The sequence below is a fragment of the Capsicum annuum genome, chromosome 10, assembly GCF_002878395.1.
Source record: "Capsicum annuum cultivar UCD-10X-F1 chromosome 10, UCD10Xv1.1, whole genome shotgun sequence".
NCBI lineage: Eukaryota > Viridiplantae > Streptophyta > Magnoliopsida > Solanales > Solanaceae > Capsicum > Capsicum annuum.
This window is the reverse complement of record NC_061120.1, coordinates 37,632,143-37,645,253: the sequence shown is the minus strand read 5'-3', so window position 1 is coordinate 37,645,253 and position 13,111 is coordinate 37,632,143. Positions and strand designations below refer to the sequence as shown.

Below are 13,111 nucleotides of genomic sequence, written 5' to 3'. Positions count from 1 at the left end.
TAGATTTCCTTCAAGTTATGATACATCTTTATCGAAACTAGATGTATAGTACACCTTGACTCATGAGACTCAGTCAGGATCCTATCCCGTAGTCGATCATATCAGGAACACATAACCTTCCTTTATACCTCAAAATACCATCACCATCGATCTAAAAAACCATTACCATCTTTTATCCCACATCATCCTTAATCAGGATAAGAATATGATCCAAAATTTGCTTCACCTTCACTTCAGTACCAAGAGTTGCTTTGACCACCTCTTGTACAGTGCCTCCCCTATCCGCGGAGTCCAATAGATGAACTCCCAAGTTAGCCAACCAGTGAATATAATTCAGTAAATCTCTTTTCTCCTCATCCACATAAGACATGATCTCAATAGACAACCTACTAAGAGCATCAGTAGCCATATTAGCTTTACCTAGATAGTAGAGAAGACTCATGTCATAATCCTTAAGCAATTCAAGCCACTACCTTAACTTGAGCTTCAACTCCTATTAAGTAAACACATACTGAAAGCTCTTATGATACAAATAGATATCCACATGCACCTCATACATACATAACGTAAAATATTCAAAGTAAAAACCACAACCGCCAACTCTAAATTTTGAGTCAAATAATTTCTTTCATGAACCTTAAGTTTTTTGGACGCATAGGCCACCACCTTACTATATTGCATCAATTCACAACCTAATCTCACATATGACACATCACAGTATACAACAAATCCATCGGTACCCTCGGGTAGGGTCAGAACTGGTGCAGAAGTCAACTTATCCTTCAATTCCTTGAAACTTCCCACACAAGCATCAGACCACAAAAACTTTACCTTTTTCTGGACAAACTTCGTCAATAGGGCAGCAATAGATGAAAAGCTCTTTGCAATCCTACTATACCTATCTAAGCCCAAGAAGATCCAAATGTTGGTTAGATTCGTGGGTCTATTCCATTTCTTAACTGCCTCAACTTTTTGTAGATCCAACTTGATCCCCTCACTAAAAATAATGTTCCCAAGAAAAGTCACAACATTAAGCAAAAATTCACACTTAGAATATTTGGCATAGAATCTTTGATCCTTATGAGTCTGCAATATAATTCGAAGGTGACTGGCATGATCCTCCCCACTCTTAGAATACACCAAAATATCATCAGTAAACACTATAACAAATAAATCCAAAAATTGCCTGAACACCCAATTCATGAGATCCATAAAAGAAGCTGGAGCATTAGTTAACCTAAATGACATAACCAAAAACACATAATAACCATATCGGGATTAGAAAGAATTATTTAGAATATCAATTTCCTAAATCTTCAACTAACGATAACTCGAATAAAGGTTGATCTTAGAAAAAAATCTAGCACCCTGGAGCTTGTCAAAGAGATAATCAATACTAGAAAGAGTGTACTTACTCTTCATGGTAACCTTATTCAACTGACGATAGTCTATATATATCTTTAGATACCCATCCTTCTTACACTTTAAAAGAACATGGCACCCTATGAACAAATAGTAGGGCGAATAAAACCCTTAACAAGGAAATCTTTTAACTACTCTTTCAGCTCCTTCAACTCAATTGAATCCATTCTATAAAGAGAAATACAGATAAGATAGTGACGGGAATCTGATAAAAGATCAATTTCAAAGTCTATTTCCCTATCAGGAGAGATACTAGGAAGAACCTCAGAAAACACATCAGGGAATTCATTCACCGCCTGAATAGATTACAAAGAGGGAACCTCAAAATTAGAATCTTTAACCCAAGCCAAATGATACATACACCCCTTTAGAGATCAACTTTTGGGCTCTAAGATAAGAGATAAACCTTTCTTTAGTAACTAAGAAAGTCCCCTCCCATTCGACTACTGGTTTATTAGGGAATTGGAAACTGACTTTTTATTTCCTACAATCCAAAGAAGAATAGCACAAATAAAGCCATTCCATCCACAAGATCATTTTAAAATCTACCATGTAATTCTCTATCAGATCCACTAATGTCTCCTATGAAAGATAGACAACACACAACCCTTATTGATTTTTCTAACCATAATAGAATTATCCATTGGAGTGGACATAGAGAGAGGGTAAAAAATAGTCTTAGGACCAAAACCAAAATTCACAACCATATAAGGGGTTAAATAAGAAAGAGTAGACCTCAAATCAAGAAAATAATACATATCTCAAGAGAAAATAACATACCGATAATAATATAAGGGATGCCTCAGATCCCTGGTGTGTGGCAAGAGCATAGAGATGATTCCAGCCAATGTCTATAATAGAAGTTGCACCCTTGGTGTAGAAAAAAATAAGTGGCAACCAAAACTTTATTTTCCCCAGTTTTCACCTTACTTGCAGGACAGTCAAGACCAAGATGACCAAAATTAAAGCATTGATTTCTTCCCTCACCACAATAGTTAGGGTAAAGCAAACCACAAAATCTACAAAGAGGATAAGGTGGGGATGACTTTGCTCTACTATCCTGCAATCGGGCACCCTATTCCTTAGGATTACTACTAGCCTGAAAGCAGCGATAACCAAATGGCTTGGGATAAAGAGCACTAGCCAAAGAATATAAAAAAATTTCCTAAATCTTTTTCTTGCTCCACTGTCTACTATCTCTCTCACTTGCTTATTGGCATCCACCCTGCTCTCAATAGTTGAACTTCTTATTCTGGCTCTCCCCCATCGTCTTTTGTCTCTTCTTCTCATCTTCAACTTGTTGTATATAAACCACCAGTTTGGACATGACTATTTCATTGTTCAGTATCTCAGCCTTACACTCTAACATTAAGTCATGGGAAAACCTAAAAGCAAAATTCCTCATCTTAGATCTCTGGCTCGACCCCAATTCTTGAGCATAAAGAAAAAACTATAAAAATTTCAGGGCATACTCCTTCACACTCATCTTGCCTTGGTTCAATTTTTCAAACTTATTGGCCTTAGCTTTTATTATCTCTTGAGGAAAGAAATAATCAAGAAATACCCCTAAGAACTCATCCCACCTAGATGACTCAACGCCATCACCCCTCAACTACTTCCACTCCTTATATCATTGATAAGCTACATGCTTAAACTTGTATGCATCAAATTCCATACCCTCGGGATTAGTAGCATGTATCACCCTAAATATTTTTTCCATCTCATCCACAAAACCTCGAGGAACCTTCTTAACCTTAGAATATGTAAAGGTGTGACAATTTAACCTCATATACTAGCCAACCCTAGTGACCTCAGAAGAAAGAGTAGTAGGACCAACACAGTCTGATTGATGAGACTAAGATGTCACCAATTAAGTAAGCAAATGAAAGGACCAACGAAACTTTGCATTAGAGATATACCTCTGAGGCGGCTGATCATAAGTATCACCAGTCCAAGAAGCCTGAGGAGGACTACATGGGATAGGTGGAACTCCATGTGGGGTAGTACAATCATAAGTAAGGACCCTTGACTAGGTCTTCCCTTCATAAGAAAATCGAGTTCCACCTATATTGTCCTTAGGAAAAATAGAGGGCCAAATAAAGTTCCTACAAACATTAGATCTTCGGGGAGGCATAATTTAAATTCTAGTAAAGTAGAGATTAGAAGAATTTCAAGACACCAGACTCTATACCCGAAATAGAACACAAGAAAAGAAAACACTAATAAATTTCTTTTAGCACCCCCTTTTTATGTGTGACGCACAACACACCCATAAAAGAGACTCTACTTGACATACTTTTACGAATACCAATGACATTGAACATATGCTCTTATACAAACCTTGTCATATCAAACCCTGGAACTAGTCGTGATGGGTATCTCAAGCCTACCGTGGACCATATACCACCCCTATTGCCTAGCCAACTAGAACACAAAAATCAAAATGAATAGTGGAAGACATCTAAACTGATGGGTGACTCCTTATAACCTATGTTGGCTATGTCATTTTGGAATACAGGGACTGCTACTAATGACTCTGCCTAACTAACATTGAAGCCGCCACCTCTGTATTCACTCAGTACTAAATCCTATTCCCAAATGATCTAACACTAACACTAAACTAAACTACACTCAATTGAATTCTATTAAATAACTAAAAGTGCTCATTATTAATATGACTTTCTTACTGGTAAGATGCATAGATTAACGGTCTCAGTACTTTAAAAATTGAATTAATCTAAATTACTTTGGTATCGGGTGTTAATAACCCACCAACACTTACTGAAATAAAAAGAATGCAATATAAAAGTCTTAAAGTCATAGTAGGGGATCATTGTTCAAAATCCAACACTTAGGCATTCAATCAAACATATGAGAGTCGTGAAATTAATCATGGGAATGAGTAAAGCATGTGACAATAACATGATTATAAGACTAAAATCATAAATTAGGGGTTTAAGAAAATTACGCTGATTAAAACATGTAATGGCTTATCCAACTTGAAAACACTTATAAACATAACTTGTAATTGAATTCACAAGAGATTCATGACAATATTTCAACTCAAAATTTAAAACCAAAAAGGGATTCTTTGAAAAAACGGGTGAAAGGAACCCATGAATAAACATTACACATACCTCACTAGATTTCATAAAGATTTTTGAGAATTTCTTGAGGTTTGAAGCTTTAATTCCTTGATTTGTTGAGAATGGGTTAGGGTTTGTTCTTAAGGAAAATGAGGCTTACTTTGAGTAAATTTATGATTGAAAGAGCAAATAATTCTCTTTGGGGAGCTAAATTTAATGTTGTGTACTGATTTGGTAAGGGGAAATGACCCAAATACATTTAATTTTCAAGGAGAAAAAAGTTGCATGGGTGAGGAAGGCATACCGTGGGCTCCAATGCAATGCAATTGAGGGTGCACCGCGGGCTCTAGCATGGTGGAATATAGGAGGCACCTCAGGCTCATCCTAGCACAACTACAGTTTTTCTTCTCCAACCATGCTCTTATATTCCTCCAAAAATTCTGAAACTCACTCGAGACTTACTTTGAACAACCACAATCATGAATCAATTTAAAAATTGACGTTCTGAGGTTTGGAAGATCAAAAATAAAATCATCAAAGTTTAGGGTCCTTGGAAATGAATAAGTCCCAACACTTAGTGAAATTTCTAATTATTGGACCCCTTTAACTTGTAATCGTTAGCTAAATTGATCTAGGATCTTACAAGGTGTTACATTGGTAGGCCACAACAAGTTTTGGTATTGTTGACAAGGACTTAAGAAATTAGTGATTTTCTAAATTTTACAATCAATAATTTTATACCACTGATGAAAACTTCATCTTAGCAGTTGATTTTACAAATCTAATTTGTGCCTCAAGCTGTTAAGAGAATCAGAATTGGTTGAAATATATTTGGATCTTGAATGAGAATTTTATGAACAGCGATGGACAACATGTTGATATGGTAAAAATTAATCTTGAATAAGTAATAGTTGCTGGGACAGTTCCAGAGGTGGAAATCCCACTCGCCAATAATGTCACCTTTAGCATTCACAATTCAGATACAGGAGGTCAATTTGAGCTCAAACAGATTATAGTGAAACTATTGCACACCAACATACAATATTCAGGACTATTTTATGGAGATCAACAACAACACGTCAAGAATTTACTTAAGATTAGACATAGATATATTCATGCAGGAGTCTTATCTAACTATGTGAGACTCACCGCTTTTTTCTCTATTAGGGAAAGTAAAATTATAGGTCAAGGCTACACCACCTAATTCCATCTGAACATGGTGTGCTCTACCAAGAAAGTATTTGCTCTACTTCTTTGAATCTAGAAAGATTGCAAAATTGAGAAATGAAATCTTAATCTTCAGACAGATGGATGGTAAAAATCTATTTAAATAATGGGAGAGGTTCAAGTCCATGCTTCATGATTTCTCACACCATCATCAGACTAATAATGTTTTGGTGAATACCTTTGTTGAGGGATTTGAGCCCAACGCATATATTCTTTTGGTCTCGACAGCAAGTGTAAAAGCGATAAAAAGATATGTGATGAGTTGTAAACTTTCTAAATCATATATCATAGGGGATCCTAGAATGAAAATGTAGATTTTTTGAGAAACACAATAAATAAGACTATAGCATTGCTAGAGTGGACTAATTATCAAACATTATAGCAAAGATTGAATCATTATAAAATCAAATGACACTTAGTGTAGCTACATAAACTGGAGAATAATCTCATATATATGCACATGGGAGACTCTAACACTCAAACATATACTAAGGTGATTTAAGTGCCCCATCATATGGTGATTTGCGGGGGACTCGAACCTCTCAAATCATGAAATAACAATAAGGGGAACTCAAACCTTCATAGTCACTTTGACCCTTGTATTGGCAAATATGACTTTCAGTATAGGACATTTAGACCTCCACTTTCATGACTCATCTAAAAAATCCTTATTTTAGCCCTATTAAAATAAGTATTACACATTCCCATTCAATTAACCACATTCCATGTTAAGTCATATAATTTTTGTATCATCAAATGAACTATACTTGTAAGGTAAACTATATGCCAGAACAATTCCCATTAAATTTAAGAGAACAATTCCCTTTGTTCATTAATACAAACTGGGGAACATTGACTTCCTTTGTTAATTAAATCATACCATTGTATTTAAAATACTTCTTATATCATGAAATCGTACAAGACTAGTTAAATTTTATGAATTCCCATAATTCTAATAACAAAAACTAATTTTGCATTATGGGGTTGGGGTCATAACCACTTCAAAAGTCACAAAATTGGGAAAATCACAATTCCCTAGTTCATTCAATATACCTATGCACATAAAAGTTCAAAACCATATTAAAATGATGAAAATCATATATATAAACCATGAGAAACATTCTTTAATTCATAACATTCAAGACCCCCAAATGTTTTTTCTCAAAACCAAAATAATAATCTTATGAATAATGCCTTAAATCATACGATTTTACAAAATTAAAAATGAGGGAAGATTAACATTATTTAAATAGCAAGATGTACAGAAAGAAACCACCCTTGAGAGCCCTAATTAATAAACCTTTTAAAACCCTAGCCTTGCTGGTAATAGAGATTTGAGAGAGAATTTAGGAGTGTTTTATTAGGAATGATGTGATAATAAAGTCGCAAGGAAGGTTTTAAGTTGTGGGTACATGGGGTTAAAGAGAAAAATATCCAGAGTGCCCTCAACTTAAAAGCATAAAAGTTGACCCTTTGAGTCGTAAACCCACCATACGACTTCTCAGCATGAGTCATAACAAAGATAGTGACTAGGAGCCTAATACATAATCGATCTTATGAATCAACCATCTAATTTGTAATGATACACTACAAAATGTAGGTTTTAGTCATAGCCAACACAATATAAAATTTGGGACTTACACTGGACGCCATATGATTATGCCTAACTACTCATGACATATCCTTAAGTCTCTTAGTAAACTAGTTGTACTAGAGAAGAATCAAGCCTCAAACTTACTAGTTTGGGTATGACTCATTGCAACAAGTCATCAAGATACCCTACAACTCTGGGGGTCTATTCGTAACAAAGGTTGTGAGCCTAAAGCTCAAGAAATTTTCATGGGCCAAATTCAAGGTATTTCAGAGATAAACCTGGTATGAAATTGTGAGAAGTGCCACTTCATGGTGAATGAAGGTATTATTTTGGGACACAAATTTTTGAGAAAGGTATTGAGGTATACTGACTGATGATTAATGTCATCTTTAAACTAACTCCCCTAATCTCTTTAAAAGGGATTCCTAGTTTCTTCGGCAATGTATTTTCTTATAAAGAATTTGTGAAAAATTTCTAATCCTTACTGTAAAATGCATGAAAAAGAAGTGATTTTTTCATCTTTTGAGGCATGTTTGATGGAATTTGAGTGACTAAAAGAAAAGTTAACTTCAGCCCCAATCATAAGTTCTCCAACTTGGTCAAATTCCTTTGAGGTGTATGCAACACAAGTGGAGTAGTTCTAGGGGCTTTCTTGGGGAAAATTATGAGAATATCTTTCACCTAATTATGTATCATACTAAGGTATTGAATAGGGTTCAAAAGAGCTACACAATAACCAATTATGAAATACTTTTAATATTTAATGTCTTTGTGAATTGTACGACATATATGCTAGGTACAACTGTTATTATGCAAACCAATAATGTAGCTTTGAGATACCTCATATTTATGAAAGAAGCAAAGACTACACTAATCAGATAGGTGCTTTGAGGCATGAATTTAGTTTGAGGTTAAAGAATTGAACGACCAGTTAAAATGAAGTGGCTGACCACTTTTTTAGACTAGAGAAAGAGGGAATTCAAAAGAATAAGATAGAGAAAGATTAATTTTTTTAGATGAAAATGTATTGGCTTCCTCTTATGATCTAATGCCATGGTTTAATGATTTTCTTAACCACCTTGTCTGTGATATGATGCCAAAAGATTTGAACTTTTATCAAAGGAAGAAATTTCTACATAATGTGAGTAATTGCTTTTAGTATGAGGCATACTTATTCAAGCTCTATTCTTACAATTTTATTTGAAGGTGTGTTTCAAAAGTAGAGGTGTAGAGCATATCTAAGACATGCTAGTTATTCCTTTTCAGGTGTCATCTAGCGATGCACATACAATGTACAAGAAGTTTTAGCGTACTAGTGACCACAGTCCACCAAGATACTCAAAATTTTTTGAAGGCATACAACCTATGCCAAAGACAATGAGCTATATCTTGAAGGCATGAGTATCCTATGTTTGGTGTATAGACCTCATGAGCCTCTTATGAGATCCTTTGGTTAGAAGTACATATTGGTTGCATTTGATTATTTAAAAAAGTTGGTGGAATGCATGGAAATTTTGGATGATGAATATAAGAGTGTGACTACGTTCCTCAAAAGGGACATCTTTTCAAAGTTTGGGATTCCTCAAAAAGTAATTAGTGATAAGGGTTTGGACTTCTGCTTACACTTTGGTAATAAATAGATTAGTACAATATTAGTGAAGTATGATGTAAAGCAGCATAAATTGGCCACTCCTATTGTCGCGATCCAAATTAACCATCATGATGGCAGCTACCTTATCTCGCTACTAAGTAAGCTGAACTATAGCCCAAAGCTACAAAAATAGTCTAACTTGGTTGAAAATGTCCTAAAATATGGAAAATCAATGTTTAAAGAGCTAAATAAAAAATAAATCAATCACAACAGTCTAATCGATAGAAAAAAGAGCAATAACCCTCCAAATACATAGTAATACCAGTACAAGAGCTACTACAATTGAAGTATAAGTACTGAATAGTCAAATATAATATTTATTGAAAAGGAAATACTAGACATGTATATATAGAAAGAAAAAGGGAAACTCTGACTATGAGAGCTCACCCTATCTCTGAAATCAACTATGCATGATCATCGAATCAGCAATGTACTCGAATCTGCACCAAAAATAACAATATAAATATGCTAAGATACAAGATAAAGTAAACCAATTCAAGGTAAAAGGGCAAACTTAGAAATAAGCTCCAACACTACTGTGCATAAGTAAATAAATAAATATAGAAAAGGAACATAAAGATCATACCATTATGACAACTAAATTGTTCCCCATAAGTCAATAAGTTTGGAAATGTAAATAACCCAATGCACAACCCCATAATCCTAAAGGGTACAATAAAGTAAAGTAAATAACCCAATAACCATAATTTACAAATTACCATGCCATAACAATGAGTCCATTTAAACCATATGGTATCATAAATAAAAACCAATATGTTATACTTTGATCACACTCAATAGAATCATCATGATTACCATAATTTAATAAACTCTAATCGAAACTCATATTATAAAACACCATCATCGAATGTCGAACTAGAACTAGGACTCATATATATATATATATATCATTATCTAGTACCCCAAATTTTGGTCCCTAAGAATTCCTTGATATTTGAGCTTACCTCCTAAACTATGACTAATCATGTGGGTCGCAGGGTATCAATAGGGGTCGGAGAAAACTAATCACAGGATGAACAATGAAGGTTGCCTTTACTTTTTCCTTGGTTTCAACTTTAGCATAATAAGTCATCAAGACTATATACGAGTCGTATTGTATTCATCCTAGGGTGATCATTGTGTATGCAAATGCTTCTATCTATATTATGACTTGAACCCTATGAGTCATAGGGTCAATTGATGAGTCGTATGGTGTAAGTCAAAAGATCACCAATGAGAGGCCCTTGATCTACTATCTAGACTATGAAATTGTGATGAGTTATAGTGTGTCCTCATGAGTCGTAGGGAGAATCATCGTCACTGGCGGCAAATTTTTTTGTTATTAATTAGGGGAACTTTGGACCTTTCGACTTTTTCCTAATTGTGACACATGACTTAAAACCCTTTTTGATACCTCATCATCATCCATAACATAACCTTAAATACTCTCATCTCTCAAATACCCAAGTCAAAGAGCACCTAGGGTTTCTCAAGGATGATCAATTAGAAACTCTAAGTGTGAATTTTCTTTATAATTCTTGCAATCTCAGACATGTGACTCTAACCTTAAACTTGTTTTACTAAAAACATGAATTTAAATGGTTATTTATATGGAGTTGAATGGGGTTTTGATATGGGTTAAGGATTTTTGACATGGTTGATTCATTAATTTTTTTCCCATGATTATTATGAATTTTTCATGCTTTGAATTCAATTGAATAAGGGTTGAGGCATTTTCCCCAAATTGGATAATTTTATTGGAATTTGGTTTTTCAAATTGTGTTCCCTCAACCCATTTGTTTAAGTAGTTTTGAAATATGGATTTTTCACATTGTAAGACTTGTTCACCTATATTATGGCATTGCATAAATGATTAAATGGTGAAATATGGATTTTAAAGGCCTTGTTGGCTATGTTTTCACTCTTAAACTTGTTATAATGAATAAAGGTGGTTGAGGCATTCCCTCAAATTGATATTATAAACAAAAAAGGGTCAATTCATTCCTAAAACTTAATTTAATAAACAATAAGAGTTGAGGAATTCCCCAAAGTAATGGATTGGGTATATCATGAGGATAAACTTGCAAGTGTAATGGTATGACGATACTTATTGTATGCCTTAATGTATAATCCTTGGTAAAATAAATGGATTATTCAAAACTTGTTTTAATTGGACTTATTGGGGGTTATGTAGCTAAGCCAAAAAGGTGTGAGTCTCAAGGTATTGATACTGGAAACTCACGTTTGCAAATATGAGTATTGATCTTGACGACCGTGTGCATGGTTGTCACTATTAATATATTTTGTATCCAGGATTAACGTGGGGTTATGAAATTCCACTATCTTCCTTTATACCTCTGGTTCATGTGGCTAACATGCATTGAGGACCTTTTAGCATGAGGATCTGAGCCTATATAGCCCATGGATACCGATTTATTATAGTTGAGCTACATAGTCAATGCTATTGTTTTGCTATCATGATAAACCTTATTCCCCATCCCATCATCTAATATATATATATATATATATATATGTATGTATGCATAAATATGAACACGCACACCTAGCACTAAACCCGCTAACCATCTTCAAATGCTATATTCCCATGTGCTGCAGGCACTAGAGATACTTCTACTTTTATTGTAGAGTGTTAGAATATCTGGATTGTTAGTTGTATACTCTTAAGCGGTGAGCTTCTATTTTTAAGAAAGTCTATCATTTTTAGATCTTGTTTCATTTATGACGTAGATCAATTTAGTTGATTTTGGTTTTGGCTATCATCGGTGGCATGCCCCAACTTAGTTTGATGTTTGTATTATCTTAGAGGTTTCAAGGATTATTGTGGATTAGGATTGGTTGTTGACATTCTTAGACTTATTGAGTTATTGATTATTCTATCTTATTATATGTTCAAAATTCCGTTGTTGTTGTATATTATGTTTTGTTGACAAGGCAAGGAGGTTGGTCTCTGGTCTGTGACAGACTTGAGATACCCGTCAAGGCCAGGTCCTAGTTTCAGTCATGAAAAGTTAGTATTAGGGCGGTAAGTTCATGGTCAATTGGATGTCCACAAAGCTATGTCAATTAGATTCTCTTTTATGGGTTTGTAGCGTGCTACACTTATAAGAGAGAGGCTATGATGAACGTAGGAATGTTTTCCTTTCTTTTGATCTAATTCAAGATATAATGTCTATGTTCTTAAAACTCCTCTAATCACTATTTGTTCACATTTTTGAGCATGCCTCCTTGAAGATCTTATGCTCATGGAACCTTCTGTATCCCACCTAAGTACAACGTGGATGAAACTCGCCTTGTTTATGGAGTTCAGAACTGATCTAGGGTCTTAGCTCTTAATTTTACTACCCCACATGGAGTTTCCCTAGTCCTTACCAGAACTTCTCGAGCTCTTCGATCAGATGATGATCATGTCTTACTAACCTAAAGAGACATTTCTAATACAGTTGACTTAGTTTTTATCTTTCAAATCTCATCAACCTGATCGCATTAGTTTTGTTGCTCCTACTTCTAAAATTACTATAGTTGACGGGGTCATGAGGCTAAATCCTCTAACTATTATAGGATATAAGGTTGAGGATAACCCTTATGATTTCATGGATGAGTTAGAGAAAATATTTAGAGTGATGTATGCTATTGATTTCAAGGCTGTAGAATTTGTTGCATATTAAGTAAAAGATCTAGTATATTAGTGGCATGAAGTATGGGATCAGTAAAGGGGAGATGATGTGGAGTTAGTATTATGTAATGAGTTTTTTGGTGCGTTGTTTGATTGTTTCTTCCCTCAGGAGTTGAGGGAAGATAAAGCTCAGGATTTTATGTAACTAAAACTGGGAAGGATGACTGTAAAGGAGCATGCCATAAAGTTTCACAGCTGTCCTATTATTCTTTGGAGTTGTTGTCTTCCATGAGTGCTAAGTTGGGAAAGTTTACTTTGTTCTTATCTCGGGACTTGGTGTTTGTGTGGAATGCCACCTTGATAAATAAATAAATAGAAATATCTAGGCTTTTGGTGTACATACAATAAGTCGAGGAGGAAAAAAATCAAGTAAAAGTGGGGGAGAGGAAAAGTAAGAGATCTAGGTATTCTGAGTAGGGTAAAGGCCAACAAAATAG

At 34.7% G+C, this 13,111-nt stretch overlaps 1 non-coding gene across 1 annotated transcript; it reads right to left on the bottom strand.

The window, feature by feature from the left end:
- Positions 1-5,782: 5,782 nt before the first annotated feature.
- Positions 5,783-5,889, bottom strand: LOC124888280. The gene has a single exon (XR_007046409.1). It is a non-coding gene; the product is annotated as a small nucleolar RNA R71 (small nucleolar RNA).
- Between the last annotated feature and the right edge of the window lie 7,222 nt (positions 5,890-13,111).